This window comes from Panicum virgatum, chromosome 5N (genome assembly GCF_016808335.1).
Source record: "Panicum virgatum strain AP13 chromosome 5N, P.virgatum_v5, whole genome shotgun sequence".
Taxonomy (NCBI): Eukaryota; Viridiplantae; Streptophyta; class Magnoliopsida; order Poales; family Poaceae; genus Panicum; species Panicum virgatum.
This window is the reverse complement of record NC_053149.1, coordinates 5,215,221-5,224,084: the sequence shown is the minus strand read 5'-3', so window position 1 is coordinate 5,224,084 and position 8,864 is coordinate 5,215,221. Positions and strand designations below refer to the sequence as shown.

The 8,864-nt window shown below is 49.0% G+C and overlaps 2 long non-coding RNA genes across 2 annotated transcripts; one reads left to right on the top strand and one right to left on the bottom strand.

Annotated features, from left to right (window-relative positions):
• The first annotated feature begins 824 nt into the window (after positions 1-824).
• Positions 825-2,922, top strand: LOC120676421. The gene is made up of 3 exons (XR_005675827.1): positions 825-907; positions 2,122-2,198; positions 2,609-2,922. It is a non-coding gene; the product is annotated as an uncharacterized LOC120676421 (long non-coding RNA).
• Positions 2,923-3,679: 757 nt separating this feature from the next.
• On the bottom strand, positions 3,680-4,983 carry LOC120676420. Its single transcript, XR_005675826.1, has 3 exons — positions 4,596-4,983; positions 4,383-4,506; positions 3,680-3,970 (listed from the first exon to the last, which is right to left on the bottom strand). It is a non-coding gene; the product is annotated as an uncharacterized LOC120676420 (long non-coding RNA).
• Between the last annotated feature and the right edge of the window lie 3,881 nt (positions 4,984-8,864).

Below are 8,864 nucleotides of genomic sequence, written 5' to 3'. Positions count from 1 at the left end.
AGTGAGAGAGGGGACGCGGTGGGCCCACCCGCGGGCGCGGGCAGGGCACGCCGACGCCGGCGGCGATCCGAGACAAACGCCGGCGGCCGCGGCCGCGCCCAGGCCCGTTCGTCCCGCGGGGTGGGGCCCGTGGGGAGCAGCGGAGCGTATGCCAGGAACCGGAGCCTTTAAAATTTGGAAGAGAAATTGGAAAAAAAATTGGAGGAGAAAATGATACGGCTAATGATGGGAGCTTAATTTGGCGAGCTGGCCGCTGCGCTGATGCGGGCGCTGCTGGTTGATGGCGCGGGAAGTTGTTAATGGTTGCCGCTGGTTGATGGAGCGAGAGCACGTGCTATACGGGTACACCGTACACGTACACCCCCGCGGGCCGCGGCACACACGCACACGTATGTTGCTAGTGCTACTGGTGTTACTAACAGAGCAAGAGCAACTCCAGTAAAGTGACTAAATGAGCTTCCATTTCTATATTTACTCGGTGGGTGTAAAAATTTGATCTCCAACAGGGGGAGCAAATGGGCTGCCATTTTAGTAGGTCTTCCAAATTTCTCCCCCACCCCCCAATTTGGTGACTCTCTATTTGGACTGCCAACTGTGGGCCCACCAATTTCTATTTTTCATTTTCACAAAGCTGTGCCCGATCCGTCGCACGCCAGGGCGAGCGCCCCCGCCCCGCACGCCCCCCCCCCCCCCCCCCGCCGACGCCACGCCGCCGGCCGCCCTAGCCGTCGCCGCCGCCACCCCTCCCCTGCCGATGCCACGCCGCCGGCCACCCTAGCTGCCACTGCCGGCCCGCCCGCCTCCGGTCCTCCTCCTCTCCGGATCCGCCGCCGGTCCTCCTCCTCCCCGGATCCGCCGCCGGTGCCTGCTTCTTGCTCCGCTCCGCTTCTGTGCCTCTTGCTCCGCGGTGAAGGCTTTGTTTGGATACGATTATAAGCCGCTTATGGATGGGAATAAGCAAAAATCCCACACAAACGCATAGATTATTTCTGGCTTATTTGGAACGCCGCTTAGCTTACAATCGGCGAAACAACGTGAGCCTCGATTTTCTCGTACACGTCTCCAATGCCGCTTTTCTCAAAAGCGAGACCCTTCTTCCTGGCCCTGACCTCGTCCTCTCCGCGCGCCGCCCCTACTCGCCCACCCGCCGACGCCACTCCGGCGCTCCCTACGCGCCCCGGCCCTCCCCCGCTTGCCTCCAGATCGGCGCCATCCTACCCTCCCTCCGACCTCGTCCTCTCCGCGCGCCGCCCTTGCTCGCCCACCCGCCGACGCCGCTCCGGCGCTCCCTGCGCGCTCCGGCCCTCCCCCGCCTGCCTCCAGATCGGCGCCATCCTGCCCTCCCCTGACGTCGCCTCCCTCCGGATCCGCGGTGTCCTGCCCTCCCCTGCCTCCAGAGGTACGCCGCCGCACTTTTTTCCCTCCTGGAGCAGCACCGCCGGCCCATGACTGACGGCCTTTCAGTCCACGATTGGAGTAGCGCCAGCGACACTGACTGACGCCGGATCTACGCTGCCCACCCCTGCCGTTCGCCACCGCCGCCTCCAAGGTACGCTGCCGCCCCTTGTTGCTAGAATGTGGATTGGACCTGAGCATAGTTTATAAATTAGTCGATATGAATGCATTTCGTGATGCGATCGCTACCGCTATGGTTTCGTGATTTAGTTTATAAATTAGTTGTATCCATCATTTATGTACTCAATGTTTAGAAATTAGTGCTGGTACATCTCTTGGGCTAATTGTGATATTAATCTATTTGACCTAATAGTAATATAATTATGTAGTCAAGATTGTAAAAAAATATAAGAATTATTGAATTCTGCTCGTATTTAGCAAACAAATGAGATATCATCAGCCTCAAGGGTATTTCAGACTTTATACCACTCAGCTCAGAGAATCGGCTCAACATAATCAGGATTGCCAAACACCCAGCTTATTCAGACAGCCGATTCTCCAGACAGCTGGCTTATCTCAGAATCCTGATTCTCAGAAAAGCGAAGTCCAGAAAAGCGGAAACACAGGGCCGAAGTTTTGTCAAATTATTTCCTGCGTCCTGCTCGATAGATTTGATTATCCTTGTGAGATCAGTTGGAGTTATTCTTGTGCTAACTTCTCGTGCAGATTGAGATCAACGGGGCATGGCGGATCAAATAGGCCACAGACCCCACCGTCCTCCCCAAGGGTAAAGTCCAAGCTAAGTAAGTGTGCTCTCGATCTGCATCCATTCTAGAAGCTTCTAGATGTTACATGCTGGGGTTGGGGGTCTTGTGCTTCGGTTTGAGGAAAGTTGCTTGTGTGTGCATACTCGTGATGTTGTTACTAAGGAGACTTGGTGTTTGTTTCCCAGCTCCCCGTAAATGGAGATTGATGTGTTAGTTCAGGCTTTGGATTGGCAACTGCTGTAATCTGGCTGGGATGTTCGTGGAAGTTCATAGTAGAGTGATGTCGGTTTCTTTGGGTTATCATAGGTACTGCCTTCTATCTAGTGTGTATTCTACAGCCTTGTGATCATAGGTCCTCTTCTGCTATCATTTTGTATGACCATGACAGTTTGTTTTGCAATAACTTGTCATTTCATAATTTAAATTATTTTGCCCTTGACCTGCAGATCAATGGCTCCCTGGCTCGGAGGGCCATCAAGGACCTGATGGCTCGTGACCTGTGACGAGTATCTCCATGTGGCTGAAACATTTCAGAGATTTTGCGAATTAGTTCAGTACTATTGTTTGTAAGCTGAATGTTCAGAGATTTTATGGATTTTGTTCAGATTCTGAATGCTGGAATGTTTGTAAGCTGAATGAAATACTTCTGTATGCTGGATGTGTGGTACTACTATGGTTATTTTAGGTGTATGAAATACTGCTTCTTCGCTGTCAAAATAACTATGATTATGTTGGAAATTATGATGCTGTGGTTATTGGACATGGCCCTGCATTTGGGTGTGTTCTCATGAAGAATATTGCTCCATATGAGAACTATTGTAGAATTTACGTGCCTCCAGGCGAGCCACATCCATCTGAACCTGGAGAGCCATTGAGAGTGAACATACTCTTCAAGCATATTCATTTGCCACAAAATAAAATTCAGAACTATCACAGGTACTCTACTGTTGCTGAATGTTCAGAAATAAGCTTCATTTGTAAGCTGAATGTTCAGAAATAAGCTTCATTTGTAAGATGAATGTTCAGAAATAAGTACAGGTGTTATCAGCCTCAATGATCCATGTGACAGTACTATTGTTTGTAAATACTGAACCTGAACTGTGTACAAAATAGGAATGGACAAATATAGGTAAAACCCGAACTGCGACAAAATACTGAACCTATTTGTAACCTGAACTGTGACAGCCTGTTGTTTGGTTACTTGGTTATCTGAATTTCAGCAAGAGAAACTACTGTGCAGCTAGAGATCTGAATGAATACTCGACCTCTACCTGAACCTGCCTGTGAAGGAGCAGGCAACTGAAACAAAATCCTGGGCAACAATGAACCTGCTAGTGAAAATGCTGAATTCTGCTAGTGACCAGGTAGAACAATTCTGCTATTTCTGAAATCTTATTTCAGGGATGCCAAAGTGGTAAGAGGTCTCTCATGACAGCAACTGAACTCTGCTCTGTTGTAAGCATGATCACCCCCCATCAACCAGAGTGGAACTCTGTACACCTTGTGTAAGATAGAAATGCTACTGTAAAATAGTTTCACAAGTTTATATTAACCACAGTGACTGTCATACAACTGGCATCAAGTACAGAAGTGAATAAAGAAAAATCATATATACTGAATTTAATCCCCAACAAAATGTGACAGTACAAAGATAGTACTCCAAATGACAGAATTGTGCTCACTACTGAAAGGTGTTTACAACATTTCTTCTTCTGCTAGTAAGACTGCCTATTTTGTTACTTCCATCAGATTCAGCTATTCCTTTTTCTCAGGCTCACCAAAGTCAAGAAGTCAGAACTGGCTCAAGCCTACAGATAAGAAAACGAGGAAATGTATTAGGCTAATACAGAAGTCATAACTGGAATTATTGGAAAGAGACAGTGATATCAGACATTTTCCATAAAAACTTGGCTCCTGTCTTCCTATAGGAAAAGGCTTGATAGCTTGACAGGCTGAAAGAGATGAACAACTTGTACAACCACCATCTGCTCTAGCTAGAATACATTTTTTTTAAGAACTAGCAAGAACTTGTGCAGTCCATTCCGGAGGAGCATAAGAAAAGAACCACTTAATCTATTTCATTGCTACTAAGAACAGGCCAGGAGGATCTTGCTAGCTAGGTCTATATGTGCTTGATTAAAGTCTGGCTGTAGCAATTAGCAAATAGCAGTGCAGATTGGCATAGCAAAGAAATCCTGAAATCCTGAATCAAGATGATACCTTGTGAGTTCGAAACAAATTCATTCTTGCCGGCGTGTCAGTATCTCCATACCAATTCTTGAGCAAAATGATTTGGGACCATGGTCATGCTTTGCTCATGTGACCATGCCGATTGCCAAAGTAGCTGCAAGCCGATCGAGAGCACACCAATCAGGGGAATTGAAACAAAGCAATAGCAATTAGCTAGAGATTCAGAGGGAACAGAGCAGCAACCGAGTTCAGTCGCGAACCAACTCTTCCAGCAAGGGTCGTCGCTTCAAACCAACAAAGCAATCGGCTTGCAGTCGTGGTAGGTAGCCCAGTCAGTCATCTGCCGTGGAACTCGAGCTGCAGGCCAAGGCGGCGGCGGTGGTCAGGGCCAAGGGCGGCGGAGGTGGTGCAGGCCAAGGCGGCGGTCAGGGCCAAGGGCGTCGTCTCCACGGGGGATAAGAGGGCGCCGGAGGTGGTTCCGGGAGACGAAGGGAGGCGGGGGAGGCGGCGGGCAGACGCCGAGCGGGCGGCGGCGACCGGACGACGAGCGGGCGGCGGTGGGGTGGCAGGCGCCGGCGGCGCGGGTAGGGTAGGAGCGAGTGGAAGAGGTGGGTGGGGTGCTGAGTGAATGACAGGTGGGGCCGAGATGTTAATTGAAAAAATAAAAACCCAATTTAGTCGGCCTGCTGGAGTGGAAGGTCCATAGTTAAATGAGTAAAATTTAGAAGTGGGCTTCTAAATAGGTATTTGATCATCCAATTTTAAAAGTCCCACTGGAGTTGCTGGCCTGTGAATTGTGATGCCGTCGGGTGCTGCTGGCAGGGCACGGACGTAGTGTACGGGAGCTGCCGAGATACGATCCTGCTGCCTACGCGTCTTCTGGCCGGCCGTTCGCTCGGGTCAGTACTCCTCTGGCCTGCGAGGTGCGAGCTGGTGCGCGCGATGGAAGAGCTAGCTAGCAGAGGACCTCTCCCGTTGCAGACTTGCAGTGAATCCGCGGTAGCAGGAGCGGCTACCCTCCTCGTCCAAGGCGCCATAGAATTTCTCGCCTTCCACCGGTGCCGTGGCGCGCTGCGCCTAGGACGGGGACGGCGACGGCGACGGCGCACCGGAGCGAGTCCGACCCCCTAGAGGCCTAGACGGACGGACGGGTGTGTAAATAGATGGTCTGGAGGACGGTGACACCGCGCACATGTGTGCGCGCGTCGCGACGACGGGCGGAGCACGGCGGCGGTTGGAGCGCGCGGGGGAAGGAGACAGGGCGACAGGTTCTCGATTCGGGTCGGCAGGTTAACCGTGGCCACGGTACGGGGCGTCAGGGTGCAGGCGTCAACCGTCACGTGACTCGGCAGCGGCGGGTCTGGCCAGCAGGCATCGGAGGTAGGGCGGCGAGCCTGGTTCTGCTGGGTCACGGACTCACGGAGCGGCAGCGCCGGTCACGGCCGCGTGGGCCTCGCCTTTGCAGCTCTGCCCTGCCCCCGGCGAGCCGGGCAGGAACCGAAACTGCCAAACCCTGATCCCAAACCAAGTGCGGGCACTGGGCATACGACCGGCGAGACCGCGAGAGCCCGTGGCCGATGTAATAGAACCTGGTGATCTGTCTGACGGTGGCGGAGTTGCCACGGAGACAGCGGCACCAGCAGACGCTCCTGTGTCACGCACACGCTGGTACGGGTAACAAGAAGGGAGAATCAGAGGCGCTGGAGGAGCAAGAGTTCGAGGAAGAAGAAGAACGAAGCAAGAAGAAGAAGAACAAGACAGGGACTCAGAGTAACAGTTTTCCCCTTTCTTCAGTGGCAGCGACTTCAGTGCAAGCGGTGCTTGCGTGCAATCGTGCAAGCACCGCATCTGGGCCTTCGGTTCCTCATCCGACGACGCCGTGTCAATTTGCAAAATAAACCCGCACCAGCCGCTGCGTTTTTTCACAAAACACCCCACACTACAATATACGATGGAAACGGTCTGAGGATCCCCATCTCCGTGATGCTCTCGTCGGTGAATTTCGCGCCGCCGCCCGCCGGCCAACCAATCGACGAGTTGACCCGGTCGTCAACCAACTGAATGCGTTCATGTTCCCCTGCCGCTTCCGCCGTTGATGTGGGGTGCGCGCATCTGCCCGTGCCGCGCCGCCCCTGCTGTGCCGGCGTTGGCGTGGGGTGTCTACTCGGTGAATACGCTACCGTCGCCGGCAAAGTGGTCAGCACCTGCTGCTGCCGTTAATCAGTTCAGCGAAGTTTGGTTTAGTTGTGCTAGCAGAAGCGTCAGCGAAGGCCTGCGGCAGCTAGCTGCTTGCTTGGATTTTTTTTTCAGCTTGGTTCAGTTATGCCGAAGGGTTCAGTTATGTCAAAGGTTCAGCTTGGTTCAGTTATGCCGAAGGTTCTTCTACAGCTTTGCTTAACTTGGTTCACTTTTGTTCAGCTTTGTTCAACCATAAGCATTACAGATTTGAGAGTTAACTATGAAACTCACACAGCTGTTCTGACATTTGATTGTACACAATCTTATTACTTTAACTGAATTAAACAACATATATCAAGAATCTGGTTGCATGAAACCTGATCATTTGCAGGTTTATAAAAACCAAAAAACATATGTGTCCAGAACCAGTTTGCACAATTATAACATGACTTAAAAAAAAGAATACATAAATTTCAGAACTTAAGGTGCGGCTGCATCTTTCTTTGGACAATTACGCCTATCATGTCCAACATCTTTGCATGTCGTGCATTTGCGTGGACCTGCACCTTGTTTCTTTTTCTTGTCGGCATGGCCTTGTATCCTCTTGCACTTCCCCTTTGAACGAATCTCACTAGGAGGATGGACTTCTACATTTTCTGGAATGGATATCCCAATAAAACTTTCTTGTTCCTCTTGTCTAGTGCGAGTTGGTGGCTGAAACAACAATGAGAGAGACTCCAAGTTTTGTATCAAAATGTCCATGGCGTCTTCTGAAGTCTTCGCTGTTTGAAAAATATCTTCAAATTTATTTTGGGCAATTGACATCTTCCTTCTTTTAACATCATCAATGTGCACAGCTGAGTTATCTAGTAGTAAATTCCCGAGACTATCATATGCTGCCTCTCTAAAGAAAGAAAAACTGAGTGTTAGTTATACAAATACTACTCAATATCGGAACATATGCTATTTATTAATAGAAGTTACCTTTTACAATTTTTTGTCCATCTTTTTGTGATGAATTGCATGGGCAGTTCAGATATCCTTGCACCTCGTAACATACGTATAATATGGCGACATAATATTCCAACGGACTCAAATAGCATGCATGAGCAATTAAATACCTGCTCATTATATTTCCAAATCACCTCTCTAACTTTGTTGGAGTTGCCAGCCACAAAGACAATTCTTCTATCCTCCAATTCAGTTGTTGTTTGCACATCACAATGCTCCCTTGCTGCTAACACTTCCTCTTGAAATTTTCTAAAAACCTCATGTGTGAAAACAGCACCACCATGACTCTCTATTTCCCAGGATGTAAATAACTTCGGATCCGTATGCATTGAAGTATTGTCATCTATCAGTTCCTCTTGCCGCTGACATTTTAATGCGGTGTCGAACCGTATCCAAAACTCAACAAGTGAAAGCTTACGGCCTATAAAACGGTTGAAAAATGAATTTGCACTCTCGGACCTCGACGTTGTTCTAAGAATACCTCCAAGCCAAATGTCTCTGAAATATGCTGGTATCCATGACTTACGGACGAGATACCTTCCTTGCAACCATTCATTGCCCTCTAAATGATATTTTGTTATCCAAGCTTGCCATCTGCTCTCAAACTCTTCTATAGTTTCTGAACCCCATACACAAGAGTTTACCATTGTCCTAAACTCATCATCCCTTAGAAGATTGGCATCAATTTTGTCAGGCAACTTTTTCATAATGTGCCACATGCACAACCTGTGTGTGGTGTTTGGAAAAACAACATCGATAGCAGCCCTCATACTGGCATCCTCATCAGTCACAATAAATGAAGGAGCCTTCCCTCCCATAGATCGTAGAAAGGTCTGAAATAACCAGATATAGCTTTCAATCTTCTCATCAGCTAAGAAAGCAGCACCAAAGAAAATAGAACACATATGATGATTGACCCCAGTAAAAGGTGCAAATTTCATATCATACTGGTTTGTGCTGTAAGTTGCATCAAAAGATATCACATCCCCAAAGTGGACATAATTCTTCCTACTTGTTGTATCAGCCCAAAACACTCGACACAGCCGACCATCATTCACTTCAAATTCAAAGAAAAAATTTGGATCCAATTCCTTCCGTGTATATAGATTGTCAATAAACATCTGAGCATCTGCATCTTTGATTTTGTTCCTGAAATCACTATAGTAATTCTGCAAGTCTTTTTTCGTGCAACCAACATACTCAAAACCCCCTGCACCTATTTGAAGTAGCCTATATGCTTGTGATGTTCCTATGCTCGCCTTATGACAATTAAAGAGTGTTGTTTTGACCTTCTCACTTACACATCGGTTGGATCGCAGCAAA